Consider the following 22846-nt stretch of genomic DNA (forward strand, 5'->3'; position numbering starts at 1 on the left):
ATCTTTCTATTTTAGACTTTCACCTGTGTAGCTAAACTAAACCATCTGCTTTCTCTCCCCTACCCCATCTACTTAAAGGACTGAAAATACTGCGCCTAATTGCAATTTATCAAACCAGTCTGACTTTGCCACTTTAACGAACTGCCACTCTTTCACCGGAAGGCTCGCTTGTAAAATTTTGCTTCCCATTCCCTCCCAATTCCTCCCCACCTGCCTCAATTGTGAACTATCCATATCTTTAAGACCCCAGACTTCCGTGTATTAAGCCATCTGAAGAGCTCTTCACTTTCAACGCTGAGCGCCTGACGGAAAAGCTACTCCAGCCTCCCCCCTTGTGGACACGGGGCCGTTAGTATCACCACTGCTGCGGTCACGCAGAAGAAGGCACCTGGCAGCTCAGCCTAGGAAGGAGTCGCGTCTCTCCGCCACCAAAACAAGTTTTGTCCTCAGGACTGCGGACGGCCATCGAGGCTCGTGCCCCGGGGTCGACCGGGAAGTGGGTGGGGGGAAGCCCGGAACGGGGAAGCCCGGGAAGGGGGAAGCCCGGGAAGGGGGAAGCCCGGGAAGGGGAGGGGGCTGCTCTCGAGGTCCGGGCTCCCGCAAGGGCGGTGAACCGCCGCAGCGGCACGAGCGATCAGCACCAGGCTGCCTGGAGAGGGCTCCCGGAAGCGTGCGCGCCGCCGAGCGCGGACGTGTGCGGCCCGGGGGCGGGGCGGGGCTGGGCGGAGCGCGCCTCCCCGGTCGGGTCTGGAGGGAAAGTTGGTGGCGGGCGCGCGCGCAGGTTCCCGCGGCGGCCCACCCTCTAGGCCAATGGAAGCTCAGCCCACGCTGCCTAGAGACTGTCACCATAGCAACCGGCTCTAAAGAAGAATTTCAGGGTCCCTCCCGTCGAGTCCGCAGAGTCGAAAGGACACGCGCGCTTCGCGCGCTCTCCAACTCTGAACGTCTTTATTGTATGGATAGCATGGCTTCAAGCGGCTCCGGGCGAACTAAGACGTCTCCAAGTGTAGCTGTTGCTTTCCACTCGGATTGGATTTACCAGTTTTCCTTAGCGGTTCCTGCCTTGCTTTGGCGTCCTGATCTGTTGGAAAGCACCGGAGTGTCAATTCCTTTTGCTGTTGACACTAATAAGCAGTGGGGTGAGGGTGGGAGTCGGGGCATCAAACACTACCAAGTGGTAGGTTCCTTTGGGTACATTCTCCCATTTAATTCTGTAACGAAGTGGTGTTTTACACATTTCTCAGAAAAAAGTAACGGGATTATGCCCTTGCTTCAAACTGTCAAATCTACCAGCCAGGGCATGGGAATTAGAACCCAGGTTGTTAGCCTCTAAAGCCTTCAGATCTTTGTCCTTCACTGTCATCAGCCTCTGAAGGTTCCACAGGGCGATATGTCTAGAAGCCTGTTTTTATACGGCTTTATAGTTTACAATCCTTACAATAGCGCCTCAAGGTATAAGACATTACCATGACTCCATTTTATAGATGAGGGCAGTCAGTGAGACATTGTAACTTTGCTCAAGGTCACACAAAGTGATGCAACAAGGACTAAATCCATTCCCTTTAACAGCCAAGACATTAATTTTCCAGCACACCAAAACATCCTGTTTAATCTTTGCATAATACGTATACTTTATTACATAATATGTATTTTCTTGTACATTTTGGTTGCTCTTCTTCCCCATCCCCCCAAGCCTCTTTTCTTTCTTAGATTGAAACTGAAATGACTTTAAATTATTCTAATTTTCTTACCAAACTCCACACAAACCTATTATTTTCAAGCCTCACTTAGGGGGGTGAGGGAGAGAAAAGCTGTGTTGTCATACAGCTGTATAGATGAGAGCATCATTACTGCATACTACCATATCCATGACAACATGTAATTCAGCAAAAACATAGTGATTCTTTCTTTAGTTTGAAAAATATGTTTACAAATTACCCACCCCATCCTCTACATCTTTCCGTTTATGGTTTTTGGGTTTCAGTTAGATTTAGGGTCTGAAATATACCATTTCTAGTCAGTTATTAATGGCAGAAGGAGTCTCCCTGCCAACTGTTTTCACATAGTACTGTATTCTACATCCCTCACCTAATACTGTTATTTTAAGATTAAGTGGGTTGAACTCAATAATGTACGTTACGGCATCATGTAAAATAGACATCCATTCTCTCTCCTAGCTTGAGATGAAATAATACGATAGAAAATGTATAGTGAATGCACATGAGTTCTCTACAACTACTAATTTTTGTCTCAAAAGTAAATGGAAAGACCCAGTACATAAGTCTGTTTCCAGACAAGCTAAATGTATTTATACATGTTTTGTTTAAAACATCACCGGTGTAGAGCACTTTCTCTTGAGATTCCAAGAAAGTCTTAAAACTCATTTGCCTTTGTTTTCAATCCACCTGTTCATTTCCATTTCAGAATTTCTAGAAAAGACTGACAAAGCTTCTAAGGCTGCAAACCTAAATGTCACAATTTTTATTGTGCCTAAGGTTGCAAACCTAAATTGCAAAAATTCCAACAACTATTTCTCAGAGTTTGACGTGATGGCATTTGGTTCAAGAGTACATAGCTGTCAACTGTAATGATTCGTATCAAGCTACGCCTTCCTACTTTGCAGTTGCCTCCCTCGTCTAGGTGACATTTATTTGTGACATTAATTTATGACTCAACCCACATACCAAAGGGAAGTGTTACATGTTGGGGAAACATTACTACTAAGAGCAAAAGAACAAGCCCACACCTCTATATAACTGTAAATGAGAGATGTATTTGCTTATATTAATAAAGATATTCCTACACAGAAGATCAATGTGGACCCTATTGCATCCTTTTGAGACAGTAGCTTTGCCAGAAGGGTGCTGATAAATTGCTGGGAACTCAGAGCAGCTGTGTAGCATGACTATGCCATTGTCAAGAAGTCTGTTTCATCATCATTTTGCATTGCTTTACTTTCCTTTTCAGTCTTTCTCCTCTTAACACTTACCTAATCCCCTTTCTTACTACCTATTAAAAAATACTGAGGTGTGGAAAGCATATATATGAGAGATTTAAATTTTGAGTTTTTTTCCTCATAAGAATTGTTCTCCCTGTTGCCCGTAGCTCTTTGAAGGAAATGCACAATGTCCTTTCATGCACACTCATGGTAATGATGATATGTATAAGATTAAAAATAATTATTGAGTTTAGCAGTTTATCATATGATCCAGCAATTCCTCTACTAGATATTTACCCACAAGAAATGAAAATATGCCCACCCAACACATACACACAAAAAGACCTTGTACAAAAATGTTCATAAGTTTTATTTATAATAGCTCAAACTTGGCAATAAACCAAATGTCCATCAATAGGTAAATGGATAAACAAATTGTGGGGTATTCATTCATATAATGTACTAAGCAAGAAAAAGAAATGAAATACTGATAAATAGAACATAAATGAATCTCAAAAACATACTGAGAGAAAAAACATCCAGGCACAAGGGTACATACTGTACGATTCCACGTATATGAAATTCCAGAACAGGCAAAAACTAATCTGTAGTGACGGAAAGCAGATTGGAACTGAGGTGGGTGGGGGATTCATGGCAAAGGAGTAAGAGGGAACTTCCTGGTGTGATTTAAACATTCTATGTCTTGACTGAGTGGTTACACAGGTAGATTCATTTGTCAAAAATTATCAAAGTGTACATTTTAGGTAATTGTCCTGTAAGTAAATTTTACCTCAATACAATTGATGATATAAGCTAAAAACGATTGATTACTGTATTAGTCGCTGCCCTCTTTGTGCTCATAGCCATTCCTGCTCCCTTGCTCTGCTCTGTACTGCAGGGGAGCTGACCCTTTCAGGCTGTATTCACCAGATTCCTTGACAACTGATGCCCAGCTGTGATTTGCCCATTGAGAGGCACTGGCAGGAAATAAGGTGGGAAGAAAGAAGAAAGGCTAGGGCCTTCCTTCCCTGTCCCCAGCCTCAGTTCTACTGCCTGCTGCATGTCCTTTGTAGCTTTGCTCCCCCAAACATGTCCACTGGGTTTCCAGCTTTTTTGCCTGTGATACCAGCTGCTGAGTTTCAGAAACATCATCTTCTTCCATTGCCTGCTATGGACTGAATATCTGTGTTCTCCTAAAATTCTTATGTTGAAATCCTGACCTCCAAGGTAACAGTATTAAGAGGTGGGGTGTTGGGGAGGTGATTAGGTCATGAGGGCAGGGCCCTCATGAATGGAATTAGTGTCCTTAAAAGAAAAAGGTCCAAGACGCAGCAAAAGCAGTCCTAAGAGGAAAGTATATAGCGATCCAGGCACACTTGAATAAGGAAGAACAATCCCAAATCAATAGTCTACCATCACAATTATCGAAATTGGAAAAAGAAGAACAAATGAGGCCTAAAGTCAGCAGAAGGAGGGACATAATAGAGATCAGAGAAGAAATAAACAAAATTGAGAAGAATAAAACAATAGCAAAAATCAATGAAACCAAGAGCTTGTTCTTTGAGAAAATAAACAAAATAGATAACCCTCTAGCCAAACTTATTAAGAGAAAAAGAGAATCAACACAAATCATGAGAATCAGAAATGAGAATGGAAAAATCATGACAGACTCCACAGAAATACAAAGAATTATTAAAGACTACTATGAAAACCTATATGCCAACAAGCCGGAAAACAGAGAAGAAATGGACAACTTCCTAGAAAAATACAACCTTCCAAAACTGACCAAGGAAGAAACACAAAAGTTAAACAAACCAATTACGAGCACAGAAATAGAAACGGTAATCAAAAAACTACCCAAAAACAAAGCACCCGGGCCGGATGGATTTACCTCGGAATTTTATCAGACACACAGAGAAGATATAATACCCAGTCTCCTTAAAGTTTTCCAAAAACAGACTAGAGACTCCAGACATTAACCCAAACATATATAGTCAATTAATATTTGATAAAGGAGCCATGGACATACAATGACAAAATGACAGTCTCTTCAACAGATGGTGCTGGCAAAACTGGACAGCTTCATTAGGAGAATGAAACTGGACCATTGTCTAACCCCATATACAAAAGTAAATTCAAAATGGATCAAAGACCTGAATGTAAGTCATGAAACCATTAATCTCTTGGAAAAAAACATAGGCAAAAACCTCTTAGACATAAACATGAGTGACCTCTTCTTGAACATATCTCCCCGGGCAAGGAAAACAACAGCAAAAATGAACAAGTGGGACTATATTACTCTGAAAAACTTCTGTACAGCAAAAGACACCATCAATAGAACAAAAAGAAACCCTACAGTATGGGAGAATATATTTGTAAATGACAGATCCGATAAAGGCTTGACGTCCAAAATATATAAATAACTCACACACCTCAACAAACAAAAATCAAATAATCCAATTAAAAAATGGGCAGAGGAACTGAACAGACAGTTCTCCAAAAAAGAGATACACATGGCCAACAGACACATGAAAAGATGCTCCACATCACTAATTATCAGAGAAATGCAAATTAAAACTACAATGAGGTATCACCTCACACCAGTAAGGATGGCTGCCATCTGAAAGACAAACAACAACAAATGTTGGTGAGGCTGTGGAGAAAGAGGAACCCTCCTACACTGCTGGTGGGAATGTAAATTAGTTCAACCATTGTGGAAAGCAGTATGGAGGTACATCAAAATGCTCAAAACAGACTTACCATTTGACCCAGGAATTTCACTCCTAGGAATTTACCCTAAGAACACAGCAATCAAGTTTGAGAAAGACAGATGCACCCGTATGTTTATCGCAGCACTATTTACAATAGCCAAGAATTGGAAGCAACCTAAATGTCCATCAGTAGATGAATGGATAAAGAAGATGTGCTCCATATACACAATGGAATACTACGCAGCCATGAGAAGAGGGCAAATCCTACCATTTGCAGCAACATGGATGGACCTGGAGGGTATTATGCTCAGTGAAATAAGCCAAGCAGAGAAAGAGAAATACCAAATGATTTCACTCATCTGTGGAGTATAAGAACAAAGGAAAAACTGAAGGAACAAAACAGCAGCGGAATCACAGAACCCAAGAATGGACTAACAGGTACCAAAGGGAAAGGGACTGGGGAGGATGGGTGGGTAGGGATGGATAACGGAGGGGGGAGAAGAATAGGAGTATAAAGATTAGCATGCATGGGGAGGGGGAGAAAGGGGAGGGCTGTATAAGACAGAGAAGACAAGTAGTGATTCTACAACATTTTGCTATGCTGATGGACAGTGACTGTAAAGGGGTTTATAGGGGAGACCTGGTATAGGGGAGTGCCTAGTAAACATAATATTCTTCATGTAAGTGTAGATTAAAGATAACAAAAAAATAAATAAATAAATAAAAGAAAGAGAAGGGGGATTACTCCCTGATAGGGTAAACCTAACTGTAAATCAATGATTAATGCATGCTTTAAATATCCTTAATTTCGATCACTTAAAGGGTTTCAGATGATCGGCTACGGATGTACACTCCTTTCTCTACACAGTGGTATAAAGGGCACATCAAAGTGTGGGCAAAGAGTCTGTTTGTGTTTATACAGAGGATCAAAGCCTAATTTGGCTACCCAGAAAATGAACTAAGATACGATATGAAGAAGAACTTCCAACTTCAGCACTCTTGGAAGAGACATACCAGAAGATGATCATCAAAAAACCTCAACAAGGATCCAGGCGATGCTGCAGTTGTAGCTGCATTCATCCCACCGTTTCCTGGACTTGCCATTGGAATGAAGAAGGAGATATCTAAGCTGGCCTGTGCATACAGTAAAACAACAAATTTGGATCTATACTGTTGGAACTCAACCAAGAATTAGGAGAAGTGCAAGTTGTAGCACTCCAAAATCTTACAACTAGAGACTCTCTACTGTTAAAAGAACATATGGGATGTGAACAGTTCCCAGGAATGGGTTGTTTTAATTTGTCTGATTTCTCTCAGACTGTTTAAGTACAGTTGGACAATATCCATTATATCATAGACAAATTTTCACAAATGCCTAGGGTGCCTAACTGGTTTTCTTGGCTTCACTGGAGATAGCTGGTAATTATAGATCTGCTTTGGTTATGTAACTGTATTCCTATTATGTTAATGTGTGTGTGCAATTTAATTAGGAGTCTAAAACCTATACATGCTTAAGTTACTCTACAAGAAGATATGTCAAAGAAATAATCAATCTTCCCATGTTTTCTTCCATCTGCTACCTCTATAGCTTTTCTTCTTCCTTCCTAATTACAACCCTTAAATAGAATTCGTGCCTCATATCGAATTCACCGAGTATCATAACTCCTCCAAGTGGTAAAGATACCTCAAGACAAATGCTGGGCATAGAAGCCACAGGGCATAAATCTGCAAAGAAGTAAAAAGCTAAGCTTTTCAAACAATATGGCTTCTCTCTCACTTACCAACTTTACATTTCCCTGTATGGCCCCGGAGGATGACTGGTTAGCCAGAGACGGGTAAGATTCCTCAAGGGAGGAACAACCTAAGACAGGCACAGTTGCAGGGGGGCCATCAGGTGAGAAATTGGGGATCAACAGAGGTGAGGCCGAGAACCTCACCCCCCCTGTTTTGAGAGAAATCTTCTGCATCTGTGGATGTATTATTGCCCTTGTTTAGCTTGGATTAACACATAATCTACAGGCACACACCTGATCGTCTACATTTGCTCTCTTACAACACTAAACTATGTTTTCTACCTTTATCTTACATCTACCTACCACTTCAGCATTTTATTAAAATAATAATAATAATAATAATAATAATAATAATAATAATAATAATAATAATAAAGGGAGAAATGTGGGATTCACATATAAATCAAGTACAAAAATCAAACGAATATTCATATTTGATCTGATTGTTTATAGTTCATAATGCGTGATAAAAACCGAAAGTTTCTGTGATGACTGCCCTTGTACTGTTCACCATGTAAGAACTTATTCACTATTTAAGAATTTGTTCATCATGTAAGAACTTATTCGTTATGCTTCAGCAGATCGGAGACTGACGAGAATTATGCTGGGGGTGGATTAATGATTGTGCATTGAGCATTGAGTCCCCTATACAGAATTTTATTGTTGTTAACAACCATTTGATCAATAAATATGAGAGATGCCCTCTCAAAAAAAAAAAAAAAGTCCAAGAGAGACCCCTTTCCCCTTCTTGCATGTGAGGACACAGTAAAGAGACAGCTGTGAATCAGACACTGAATCTGCCAGAGTCCTGATCTTGGACCTCTCAGCCTCCAAAACTCTGAGAAATAAGCTCCTATTGTTTATAAGCCGCCCCGTTCTTGGTATTTTTGTTCCAGCAGCCCAAATGGACTAAGTTCTGCCTCTCCTTCCCTTCTGGCATTTTAAGCTCTTCTAGTGCTTGTGTAACCAATTCCCTGTATGTATTCTGTTCTCTCTTTCTTATAACTGGATCTTGATTGATACAATAACAAATAATGCTCTAAAGATGTATAAAATGGGTTATATATATATATATATATATACTATAAATGGATTAAGCTGACATTAAAGCAAGTTTAGGTTTTCAAAGGTACTACCAGAGCACTGAACCTACTTGAAGTTAGCAGTAAATTATTTCCTAGAATTATAGTAACTGCACTAGTGGGGAAAAATATTTAATAATACAGGTAACTGTTGAACCACTGTGTTGTATCCTTGAAATCAATATATGATGGTATATCGATACTTCAATTAAAAATATATATTTCCTAGAATTAAAAGCCACAGATAGGTTACAAGGGGTCGATAGGGAGGGAGGGGAGGATGAGTAGGTGGAACACAGAGAATTTTTAGGGCAGCAAAAACCATTCTGTATGATATAAAACGTGGATACCTATCATTAGATATTTGTCAAAACCCACAGGTTATACACCACAGAGTGAACCCTAATGTAAACTATGTACTTTAGCTAATAATAATGTATCAATATTGGCTCATCAATTGTAACAAATGTACCTCACTTATCTAAGATGTTAATAAATGGGGAAACTGGTTGTGGGAAGAAGGCATATAAGGGAACACTCAGTCCTTTCAACTCTTTTACTTATAAATCTAAAACTGCTCTTAAAAAGTATATTAACTTATAGTTAATAAAATATTTGATATATAGTGAATAAGTGGTGCTATAACTAAGAAAAATCTATTCTCAATTTACATCTGGTTAGTACCTGCTTGGTTAAGCAAGTCTAGAACATTCTGTCTATTCTAAAGTGTGACTGTTTTCTCTCTTTGTAGGCAAAAAACAAATATGTCCAAAAAAGGCCTCAATTCTGTTATTGCTAATTGCAGTAACAGTTTATGGATTTGGAGCTGATACCAAAACTAAGATGATACCAAAAAATATAATAAAACATTTTTTATTTTTGAGAAAGTGTAATAACAAAGTGTATATATATTACATAAAATCTGATCTAGAGCCAATGTTTAAGCCTAGGCCTAATGATGACTGTTAAATCGCAAATATAAAAATATATGATTTTTCACTCATAGTTTAAAAATTCAATGAAAGGCTAATTGATACATAAGTACTTTTTAAGATAGTAATTCAATTGCATTATCAAACTGACTAGTAGGGAACAGAGTCCCTGACAACTGAAAAAACTCGGCACACAGAAATGTTTTCGAAGAACCTCCTCTTCCTTTCTCCTCAATGTACCCTAGCTACATCTTCTACAACCGAGATCAGTAATATAACTTCAAAATCATCTCCATTTGCCAAGAATGGTACTGCTATATTCATTTCTATTCCTTTTCTATTGCCGGCGAATATGGTCATATTACAACAGTCCAAAGCTGTCAAAATTAAAATTCACATCAGGTAATAACAGACCCAGATGCACTAGCACTAGTTCAACAGCTTAAAAAAGGAGTGCCCCAAACAGGTTCTAACTTTCTTCCCTAATGCTTTAACCATTAATGATGGCATAGGTGTTTGAGGAGACAAAACCTGTCATGGTTGTTTGAGGAGACAAAAAGAATTTTAACTTATGATGACATGTTTTTAAAAAAGGAAAAAGGCAGAAGTTGATGGTAATTTCTGATGAAGGTACTACAAATGACTAATGTGTGGTATGCTCCTTCTATAATTATGGTTCTTCTAAAATGAATTAACTTTATTAAAAAAATCCACTTCAGTATTTTGCTATAAGTTTTCACCTTATAAAAACCAAAAAGTGCTTTGTGGTGGTAAAAATCTATATTATTATCATCTAGTTTTTAATTCCTTTATGTATGTATTCTTTATAAATATATATATATTTACCTTGAATACATACAAGAATTGAGAGTGATATTGATCATGCTCTGTCTTAGGCAGCAGATGCCCATTACCCACTCTGGAGCATTGGTCAAAAAATCCAATTGCTTTTTTAAATGAAAATGAAGAAGGCAGCTACATATGAAAACTCTTCACAAAGGTGTCTTCTATGTTCAGATCATACTGAACACTTTACTCTTCATTGAATGTGGAGCTGATGGAATTGAGCCACAATGACATTTGTGACTAGAAGGGAAGATGGAAATGATTCCATTAACCTAGAGTGCTGTAACATATGGTAATCATAGGTGGTAGAATAGCTATGTTGGACAAAGGCAGAAATAACTAAGCCATGTGGCACAGACATATCAATTACCACACATGGTAACCATGCTGACACAATGTATCTTCTCCAGAAAGGAAGGAATTTGGGCATAGGAAGTGGTTTGTTGCCTTAGGAAAGAGTGATCTACAAATGACGGATCTGGCACCAATATAGCACAGGTGGTTTCCAGCACTTCTGCAGGTTGACAACTATTAAGATGATGAATCTCCATATACTTAAATAACAGTACAACATATTGCAGTTATTCGTACAAAGACAGCAAATCAAAATATGCAAAATAAATTTGGGTTCTTCAGATATACAATTATTTATTTTTAAAATGGCTTTTTAAAATTGTAACAAAATTCTGGAATTTTGTATCTCTGGAAATATGTGCCAATAATTTTCATGATTCTTTAAGGTATAAAGCCTATGGGCATGGGAAAATGTTCAAGATTAAATCTAAGCTGTACTGGGAGATGAAATTAATACAATTTGTTCCAAGTATTGGCAAAAATACTGAATTTGAAAGGAACATGATGAAAACTGTGTTTTAAGAAAACTTAATATACATTCTTTCAGATGAGTGCAGGGTGGATCGAAGAAGAGAAATGGAAGGCTGAACGATCAGCTGGGCAATGGGAGAGGACAAGATGCAGAAGAGAATGGTGTCGGTGGGAATGAAGATGAACAGAAGTACCTAAAAGACACTAAGACAGGTGGAAGGTGTCTGAAGACACAACCTGGGAAGTCCTGGCAACCTACCTAGAGAGGCTCTCATGTGGCTCTGCTCCCTCTCTCTTGCTGCATGACAAACTACCTCAAAATGTAATGGCTAAGACAAAAACCATTTTGCTTATTTTGCAACTCTCTAGGTTGACTGGGCTCAGCTAAGTGGTTCTTATTTGCAGGTCTCATGATGCTGCAGTTACAGCAGTTGTTCAGGGATAAAGTCATCTGAATGCTCAAGTGCGCTACACGTCCAGGTGACACACTCACATTGTAATTTATTTATATTGAAAAATTTGAGTGGATCAGTAACTGATATGTAAATTGTGTTCAAGATATTAATTTGATTGTGATGCCAAACTGGTAGTAGCAGCTAGCTATTAGACTGAGAGCTCAGCCCCAGCTGTCGATGTTAATGCCCACACAAAACATCTCTAACATGATGGCCCCAGGGTACTCAGACTTCTTACCTGGTGGCTCAGGATTCCAAGAACGAGTGTTCCAGTGAATAAGGCAGAAGGGATATAACCTTCTATGACCTGCTGTCCTAAGTCAATAGCATTACTTGCATGGGACTCTGTTGGTCAAAGCAGTGACAGACCCATTCAGGTTCAAAAGGAAGGGGCATGTCGTACCCCACCACCTCCTGATGGGAGAAGTGTCAAAGAATCTGTTCTAAAACTACCATAGTGACATTTACCTGCATGAATTTATGAGAAAGTTTCGCAACTTGAACTTGGAAGCTCTTTAGTTTGAGTGTTTCAAACTTAATTACATGGAGGGATATCCACTAAAAAATCCCTTAAGAAACTGATGTATAAAAATCACAATGATGGGGGTGGGGCATGGGTGAAATAGGGAAAGGGGAAAAAATTAGTGAGAATGTTTGATATCCTGATCTGGGTGATGGTTAACCTGAGTGTATACACATGTCAAAATGCACTGAGCTGTACACTAAGATTTGTGCATTGCATGTACCTCAAAAAAATTTTTTATGAAAGAACTGTCAACACACACACACAAATCACAATGACAACGTATCAATTTACAGTAACTATTACTTCCATTGAGACCAGACATTCGTATTGACCTGGCTGGGATCAAATTATCAACAGGTTGATAACTGATGTGTATGGAATCAGGTAAGAGTTCGTTATGATTCAAATACTTAATAACATCAAACTGAGATTGCCTGATGTAACCATTTCCACAATAGGATCAGGTATCAGGACCAATCGAAGAAGGGCCCTCACCCCTTGATCAGGGCTTCAATGGTTACATAGAAGGTCGCTCCATTTTGGCCCTCATTTTTCTACTATACTGTATTGCTTACCATCACTTCTTCTGATTGACACACGTTAAAGATAGCACCCCAAGCCATTTCTCAATTAGAATTTCTAACCTCAGCATTATTATTATTTTTGTTAAAAATCATTGATATACAATCTTATGAAGATTTCACATGAACATTGTAGTTTCAACATTCACCCACATTATCAAGTCCCCATGCCCCCGACCCCACTGCAGTCACTGTCAGCATGGTAAGATGCCATAGTGATTACATGTCTTCCCATGCAGTCCTGCCTTCCCAGTGGCCTACCTATATTGTGACTGCTAATCGTAATGCCCCTTAATCCACTTCCCCCTCCCTCCCCACCAACGCTCCTGAACCCCTTCTCTTTGGTAACTGCTAGTCCCTTCTTGGAGTCTGTGAGTCTGCCGCTGTTTTGTTCCCTCAGTTTTGCTTTGTTGTTATATTCCACAAATGAGTGAAGTCACTTGGTACTTGTCTCTGTACACCTGGCTTATTTCACTGAGGATAATACCCTCAAGATCCATCCATGTTGTTGCAAATGGCAAGATTTCCTTTCCTTTTATGGCTGAATAGTGTTCCATTGCATATATGAACCACTTCTACTTTATTCATTCATGTACTGATGGACACTTAGGTTGCTTCCATATCCTGGCTATTGCAAATAGTGTGGTGATAAACATAGGGGTGCATATGTCTTTTTGAATCAGGGATCTTGTTTTTTGCATAAATTGGTAGGAGTGGAATTCTGCAGTCAAATGGTATTTCTATTTTTAGTTTTTTGAGGAATCTCCATATTGCTTTCCACAATGGTTAAACTAATTTACATTCATACCAACAGTGTAGAAGGGTTCCCCTTTCTCTGCATCCTTGTCGGCATTTGCTGTTCCTTGTCTTTTGAATGTTGGCCATCCTAACTGGTGTAAGGTGATATCTCATTGGGGTTTTAATTTGCATTTCCCTGATGTTTAGTGATGTGGAACATCTTTTCACATGCCGGTTTGGACAATTGTCTTTTCAGAACCTCTGTCCTTTTTTTAATAGGGGGAGGTTCCTCAAAAAACTAAAAATTGAAATACCATTTGTCCCAGGAATTACACTCCTAGGAATTTACCCTAAGAATGCAGGAGCCCAGTCTCAAAAACACATATGCATCCCTATGTTTATCGCAGCACTATTTACAATAGCTAAGAAATGGAAGCAACCTAAGTGTCCATCAGTAGATGAATGGATAAAGAAGATGTGGCACATATACACAATGGAATATTTTTCAGGCATAAGAAGAAAACAAATCCTACCATTTGCAAGAACATGGATGGAGCTAGAGGGTATTATGCTCAATGAAATAAGCCAGGTGGAGAAAGACAAGTATCACATGATTTCACTCATCTGTGGAGTATAAGAACAAAGTAAAAACTGAAGGCACAAAACAGCAGCAGAATCACAGAACCCAAGAATGGACTAACAGTTACCAAAGGGAAAGGGACTGGGGAATATGGTTGGGAAGAGAGGGATAAGGGGGAAAAAGGGGTATTAGGATTAGCACACATAATGTAGTGGGGGGGTGCACAGGGAAGGCAGTATAGCACAGAGAAGACAAGTAGTGATTCTATAGCATCTTACTATGCTGATGGACAGAGACTGTAATGGGGTATGTGGGGGGGGGATTTGATAATAGGGGGAGTCTAGTAACCATAATGTTGCTCATGTACTTATACATTAATAATACCAAAATAAAAAATACATTTTTTTCTGTAAGAAAATATAGAATCATCACAGAGTCGGAACGTCTAAATAGGACACAACACTCAGAAACAAAAGTAAAAAGTTCACTATATAAAAATCAAACTTCTATGAGACAAAAAGTAAGGGAAACTGGGGAAAATATCTGCCATATCAGGAAGGTCTAATACATTACTTCATTCACATGTAAAAAACGTCTGCAAGTTAACAAAAGATCAACCACCCAATTGAAAAATATGAACAGCCAGTTCATAGAAAGGGAAACAGAGTAACTTAAAAGCAGATGAAAAGATGTCCCATCTCACTTATAAAAAGAGAAAAGAAGAAAATGTGTTAGCACATTACAATATGTCATTTTTATAAACTTATCAAATTGACAAATAAGATAAAATACTGTGTTGTCAAGGGAGTGGAGAAGCAACCACAACTACTCGCAAACATCGCTGGTGGAGGTATAAAGCGGTAGTTTATCTCGATGATAATCTAGGCAACATCTATCGAAATTTTAAATGTATATACACTCTAATCCCTTGTATATTCACAAAATTTTTGATTAACCTAAACATCTATCAATAAAAAATGATTAAATAATAGTAAATTTGTACAAAGAAGTACCACACAAGAATTTTTTAACTGAGAAAAGTCTGAAATACCCGTACAAAAATGAGGTACAGATTCAGGTGTTGAAATTTTCAATTAAGATTTGGAGTCTGAAGAAGCAATATATTTTAGATACATGTATTAGTTCTGAAAAGTCACCCAAGAAACTGGTAGTGATGCTTGTCTCCTAAAAATAAAATGAGTGACAAATGGACAGGGGAGGAAAAAAGTCTTCCTTTCCATTGAATTTAAAATCTCATGCAGATATTACTTATTTTTAAAAAGTAATTAATTAAAAAAGCAAAGACCAGAAAAAAATTTTTTTCTCTTGAAGACCTGGTATTCTTCCTATCATTAGACCAAAAGAATTATATAGACAATTGTTTTTCACTTTGCCCTGGTTTATGGTTTAATACATATTCTCTTTACTTTGCTACTTTGCTTGTCTTTCATCTGTGATAATTTTTTATTTTGAAAGTAGGTAGGACATAACTTCTGAGTTCTCAAGCCCTTCAGAGGGAACCCTACTTTTTATATTCTGGTAAAATAAGCTACATATATAATTATCACAGTAATGATGTGTTTAAAAAGTCACATCTTAATGAGAATCAAATGATAGTTGAAGCACAGAAAAGCCAATGTCACTGGGGAACTAAATCTAAAAATAAACAAAGAAGTATATCGTGGTCAAAAATACATGAAATCCTGTCAACATGTTTTATGCCAAAGTCAGTTCTGAGGGAGCAAAATGTTCTGTAAATTTTAACAGTAACAGTAAGTTTAGGCACTGACATTAACTAAAAATACATATTATGAACAGCCAGCCTCTCTTCCGCAACTCAATGTTTTTGTTTTTAAGCAATAGAACATTTCAGCCTTATGTCTCAAAACTGAAATGTAATGAATTGGAATGAAAACTCTATTATTACTGATTTTGAAAATAAAAATGTAAATTTCACTTTTTCGTATTTCCAGTATTGCTCAAAGCGTGTATTTGATTATGCCTCTACAATAGCAGAAACCACTTCAAACAATGAATATAGCAACCATTTAGTCCTATCTTGGTTTAAATAAGGGAAAGGAATGAGAAAATAAAGTGCCAAAGTTGACATGGCTTATTAGTGTCTCAGCTAGAATTAGAAAGCAAGTCTTCTAACTCTAGTCTTACATTCTTTCTACCAAATTATGGTACTTTCTACCACATTATAATGGATGGATGAATAGATGGAAGGAACTGAAATGTTATCACTGGTAACTAGTTGTAAATGTTTTAGTAAGAATATTATTTAAAAGAAAAATAAAATACAGCAATTACAGGGAAAATAAAAATAGCTGGTAGAAGAAATAAAAATAAATCTATTAGGGTTAAAATTTAAGTTAGTAGGAACAGTTTGAAAAAATGCCAAATATAAGTCAACAGTCCCAAACCTGATAAACAATAACAGTCAATGTAAGTTTCAGGAAACAAAAAGTTACTCATATAAATTTGAAAGCTATTAAAAAAACACTATTAGAAGTAACCCAAATATCCACCAAGAGATGAATGAATAAACAAAATGTAGTATTTACATACAATGGAAGTTATTCAGCCATAAAAAGGATTGAAGTTCTTAACACATGCTACAACATGAATGAACCCTGAAAACATGGCAAGTGAAATTAAGCAGGTATAAAATAAAAATAATGCATGAGTCCACCTACATGAAATATATATATGCAATAGGCAAATTCATAGAAGCAGTAAGTGGATTAGAAACAACTGGGAACTGGGAAGAGGAGAAAATTGGGAGTTACTGCTTTATGGGTATAGAGTTTGTCTGGGTGATGAAAAGTTTTAGGAATAGTGGAGATGGTTGCACAATGTGAATGTAATCAATGCCATTGAACTGTACATTTAAAAATGTTTAAAATGGCAAATTTGTTATTTTATGTATTTTTATCACAATGCCGAAAAGCACCAAATTAAAATTAAAAACACCATATTTATTTCATAATAATAAAAAGTGTCCAAAAATACCATCTTATGCATGATCAAAAAAATATCTGGCCATTTGAAAAACATAATTTATTCTAAATGTTATTTGAAATATTTATTCATTGAACAAGCAATTGTTAAATGTGTATGCAATTTGCCTTTAGATCAATGGATGATGGAGGGGACAAAAGCAGACAGACCAGGCTCATTTAGAGAGTTGCTAGAAGGATCAAATTAAGTAATAGTGTTTAATAAAAATCCTAATGTAATGTTTTTAAGTATATATCCCCAACCTTCAAACAAAGAGTCATACTCTGTGAAAAAATACAATTTAAAAAAGGGGTAAAATATTTGTAAAACCAAGAATTCATTTAAAAAAGTTATCTGCATGTTTGAAAAATTACAGACTAATGCCTTCGATATTGGTGGGATGATCTCTGAGGTTTCCTCTAGTAGAAGTCTATAGTATTTGCATTTAAAACATTAAGCCTAAAAATAAACCAAAACAAAACCCAAATCCTCAGGTCATCTGGGCTTTAATCTATCTTTGTTGGGGGAGCATTGTGTCTTTTCCTCAGTCCTTGTCCCCACCACAACAAAGAATTGAAGGGTAGAGACACAGTAGTGAAGCCGAGTAAAAGTTTTATTTAAAGCAACTTAAAGAGAGAAAAAGTACAGGTCACCTCAGCAAGGAGAGGTGCCCTGAAAGTTTGGAGAAAGTTTAAGATGAAAGGTTACAGACTTGGAAAGTGTGGGCAACCTCAGAGACAGGAGCGCCCTGAAACGTTGGCAGTTCCCCCTTTTAAGGATTCTTCTGGAATGTGACTAAGGGCTGGGGGTGCAGACTTTTTTATATACACTCTTTTTTTTGATATACACTCTTATGAAGGTTTTACATGAGAAAACAATGTGGCTACTACATCTACCCATACTGTCAAGTCCCCACTCATACCCAGTGTAGTCACTGTCCATCAGTGAAGCAAAATGCCACAGATCCACTATGTGCCTTCTCTGTGCTACACAGTTCTCACTGTGACCCCCCACACCATGGGTACTAAACATAATACACCTCAATCCCCTTCTCCCTCCCTCCCCACCTGCCTTCCCCTTTGGTAACCACTGGTATCTTCTTGGAGTTTCTGAGTCTGCTGCTATTTTGTTCCTTCAGTTTTGCTTCATTGGTATACTCCACAAACGAGGGAAATCATTTGGCACTTGTCTTTCTCCACCTGACTTATTTCACTGAGCATAACGTCCTACAGCTCCATCCATGTTGTTGCAAATGGTAGGATTTGTTTCTTATGGCTGAATAGTATTCCATTGTGTGTATGTACCACATCTTCTTCATCCGATAATCTACAGATGGACACTTAGGTTGCTTCCATATCTTGGCTATTGTAAAAAGTGCTGTGATAAACATAGGGGTACATTTGTCTTTTTGAATCTGAGAAGTTGTATTCTTTGGGTAAATTCCAAGGAGTGGAATTCCTGGGTCAAATCGTATTTCTATTTTTAGTTTTTTGAGAAATCTCCACATTGCTTTCCATGATGGTTGAACTATTTTACATTCCTACCAGGGCTGGGGATGCAGACTTTGAATACTTAGAATGAACACAAGGAATTTCCTGCTCTGATTTCTCTGGTGTCTTGGTCTGGGAGCATATCAAACAAGACTGCCTGCCCAGCCCCCAAGGTGGGCTGAGTCATTGTGTTTCCTAAAGAGTAAGTTAAGAATCTTACTTCTCAACTTCCTGGGTATTAAAATGCAATCTTTAAGATGGAATGCTTCCTGCCTTTTACTATGTTGTTCACAGCTGGGCCTGCATGCTAAATTAGTTGCCTTGGTTGAAAACTACTTGATTAGCACTGAAGGAGCAAAAAAACAGCATATAGGTAAAGTTAAAAATAAGCTGGGCCTGCATGATAAACACAATAAAGACATGGGCTACGCTGAGGTACCCTCCTTTATCTGGGGAATATTAAAATATTCCAGGCCAAGTTACTCCTATCTTTTTGAGCTTTAACTGATTAACTCTGGGTTTCCCTGGCCTTATTCTATTCCCCCACCCCCACCCCTCTCATATCTATTCCTGCCTAACACCTTTACTATGTTTTATACCTTTAATAACCTATTTGGAATCAAACTTATTTTCCAAGTGCATCAATGTGGAAAGGGCTTTTCAAAGCAGAGCAAATTTTGAATTGCTAGGTTTGTTTACTCTTTCCAGAATGAGTAGTTTTTAAAGTAACCTATATTAATGGCCTGTGTTGTACTAACTGGCCAGGGCATTATAAAACATGGAACTGACATAAAAAGAATGGTGGAAATATGTTTTTTGTATGCAAACATATTTATATATATAAATGGATTCCCAAAAAGGATAATCACAACAATGTCATGAAAAGGAGTTAATAGACATCTTCTGGATTTACCACTTTCTAACCACAAGATGAAAAATGGATGCAATCACCAACTGGCCAGGTGGTTAAAGCTTTCAAAAAGCTAAAGAACTATCCTTTCTTTTCCCTCAGTTTCATAAATAGAAATGATCATCTATGAAAACAGATGATCTATTCTGTTCCAGTGCTTTTCAAACTTTAATACACATACGAATCACCAAGGATCATTCTTGAATCGTGTTGCCATGTGATTTGAGGGGCTGAATAAAGGTTCTCTAAAACTGTTTACAACCTAATCCTGGAATTTGTGAATACTAATTTACATGCGAAAAGGGACTTTGCCGATGTGATTAAGGTACTTGATAGGGAGATTAACCTGTACTATTGGCCTGGGCCCTAAATAGAGTCACATGTGCCCTTATAAAAGAGAAGCAGGAATTCACAGTGAGAAGGCAGTTGGAACAGAGAGAGTGACTGGAAGATGCTACCCTGCTGTCTTTGAAGATTGGCTGTGGTCCAAGGATGCAGGTGGCCTCTTAAACGTAGAAAAGACAAGGAAATCGATATCCCCCTAGACCCTACGGACGGCTGACTCCTTTAGCCCTGTGAAACCCATTTCAGTCTCCAGAACTGTAAGATAATAAATTCATCTTCTTTTAACCCACTAAGTCTGTGGTGATTTATTATAGTAGCATAGGAAATTAATATAAATCATAATTTCCACTGCTTGCTAATGGCTCTGCTGCAAGCTTGCAGAATGAAATTTGCTTCGTGAATGGTTGCAAGGAGAAAAGAGGAGATCACTAAGAGTTGTACAGTTACTTTGGGGTATCTGGAGGAAAGCCTTGCTCATTGACAGCTTTTCAGTATTTTTGACAATAAGACAAGAAAGTGGGGATGGGGAGGTAGGAGTAGTGAGGGTCTGGGAATCTCTCCTCAGGCCTGCTCTCCTAATTCGAAAGAAGAGGTTGAACTAGATCATCTTTAAGGCTTCTTCCAGCTCCTATAATCTGTGAAAGCAGTGGTTTCACGTTGACTAACACGTGCCTTGATTTCTCCCCCTTCCTTATCCTGACTTTTCTGGGATCAGCTGTATAACTGCTCTGAGATCCTCCTGACCACTTTTGGCATGAAGGTGATCTTCTTCTGTGTAGAGCTCATATAGAGATGCACATCAGCTAGATCTCTGCCTGCGTCTGAGGTCACTGTTTCTTTCCTTTTTTATGGGGGGGGTATCATTAATACAGAATTACATGAGCAACACTGTGGTTACTAGATTCCCCCCATTATCAAGTTCCCACCACATACCCCATTACAGTCACTGTCCATCAGCATAGTAAGATGCTATAGAATCACCACTTGTCTTCTTTGTGCTACACTGCCTTCCCTGTGCCCCCAGCCCACTGTTTCTTTACTTGTAAGATGGGTATAATTATATCTACCCCAGCAGGGCTATGCAGGACAGGGTGTTAAGTGAGGTTCCATACAGAGTACCAGCAGAGCATCTGTTTTTTTCCCTTTCTAACTTCTCAACAAGGCGTAGTGAATTGTCCTCCTGTTTCTCTCTCCCTTTTGCTTTCTCCACCAGCCAAGCCCAATAACTCTGGGGAAACTCACTCAAGCCCTATCCCTAAGGCAAGTCTGTCCTCAAGCAAATGTGACCCCAAGTACAAGGATTGTCTCCTGTGCAAGTTTCGGAAGTTGTGTGCCATGGTTGCTGAAAATCCTAGCTACAATACCAACCCAGATGGTCTAGGATTCCCTTCTTATGCCCTAGGGTTAGGATTAGGGAGAGGGTTAGGGTTAGAGTTAGGGTTAGGATTAGGATTAGCAGGAGGTGGGGCCTAGAGAATCCTGGATGCCCTTTTCCTCCAAGGAGCTCAGAACCATGCCACCTTCATGAGCATGTGAACTGTACAGTTGCACAGCGTCCCATGCTTGCTTTAATGCTGTGTTACTGCCTTTTTAATAATTTTGAACAAAGCCCATTTTTATTTTGACCTGGGCTCTACAAAGTATTTATTCAGTTCCTTTCAAAACACAACATCTTTCTTTGGCCCTCATCTGCCTTCAGGAGGCCAGAAAAACGTGTCCCATTTGACCAAGAGGAAAATTCACTGTCCTGCATGTTATGTTTTTGTGAACCATGTGCACAGCTTGGAAGCTTGTAATAGAATCTTCCAACTTTTCTTTCATGTAACAAGTCATCCCTGACTATCTATAATGTCATCTCTGAGGACACTGAAGTGAAAGTCATGGTTCTGCCCCACGCGAGTTCATCCAGGGGCTACAGAGGAGGCAGATAGATAAGCCTCCCGCACCGAACGCTGTGGCCTCTGCCAGAGTGAAGTGCACGGGGTACCGTGGCAGCACAGGCAGCGAGGTAGACACCTCTTCAGTTCCTTAAGTTATGCATTTGTTGAAGTTCTTGTTTCTCAAGAAGGGTTCCTTTCTTCTGTCTCCAGATGGTTTCCACAGTGATGTGTACTTAACAGTGAAGCTGCTGCTACCAGGTTTTATTAAGAGTGTTTACAACTTGAATGATAAGCACATTGTTAGGCTTTTCAGCCGCGTTTTTAACTGCAGCCCAGGTGATATGGCACAAGACCTAGAGAAGGTCAGAGGACGGGGAGGGCTTTGGGGGTGGGGTTCCAGTCTGAGGAGCACCTGCAACCTCTTTTCTCTGGTTGGGGCACACTGTTTTTAGGAAACGAGAAACCATGTAAGTAAGCTTCCGTTATGAAAGGAGCTGAATGTGAGGCTACAGCTGTTGGTTTCACAAGGTTCTGAGCACTGGAATCAACTTGCTGAACCACAGGAGGCCTAGAACTCGAGGGTCAGGATTTGAGACTTCCTGCTGCCTCCGGGGCTCGTTCTGGACACTGATTTTTCTTGCTTTTATCCCCTGTGACTTGGGCTCACCATTCAGCTTTGGTTTGTTTATGAGTCCAGCCTTGGCACCTTGGAAAGTCTCTAAGCATCCCCCTTAGCTGATGACTGTGTTTACCTATCAGTTCACATCGTAATGAATCACAGTGGCTCAGCCCTGGATCGGTCTTTGTTTCCCTTCTCAGCTAGGGCAGGTGCCCAGATCCTGGGGTGGATAGAGCTGCCCTTTCCAGGAACTGTGGGTGGGATAGACTCTGAGAAGTGAGGTCAGTATATGTAAGCTGGGGACAGAAGTGATGATTTAGACCTCTGACTCACTTTTAGTCCTGCGGTCTTGGGGGAAGATGCACTTGACCACTCAGGGGTTGCAGCAGTGGCATTTTGGTTTTTGGAGACAGGGTGACGTGTCGGAGCCAATCCGAGTCTTCTTTGAGCAGAGCAAGTCTTTCCCCCCAGCTGCCAAGAGCCTCCTTACCATCCAGGAGGTGGATGAATTCCTCCTGCAGCTCTCCAGACTCACCAGGGAGGATGAGCAGCAACAGGCCCTACAGGACACTGCCTCCAGGTGGGGGAGCTG

General features: G+C 39.2%; 1 pseudogene; it reads left to right on the plus strand.

Moving 5' to 3' along the window:
* The window catches only part of LOC140849100 (DNA ligase 3-like), an 854661-nt pseudogene that overhangs the window by 357355 nt on the left and 474460 nt on the right, over positions 1 to 22846 (plus strand).

This window comes from Manis javanica, chromosome 4, assembly GCF_040802235.1.
Source record: "Manis javanica isolate MJ-LG chromosome 4, MJ_LKY, whole genome shotgun sequence".
Lineage (NCBI taxonomy): Eukaryota > Metazoa > Chordata > Mammalia > Pholidota > Manidae > Manis > Manis javanica.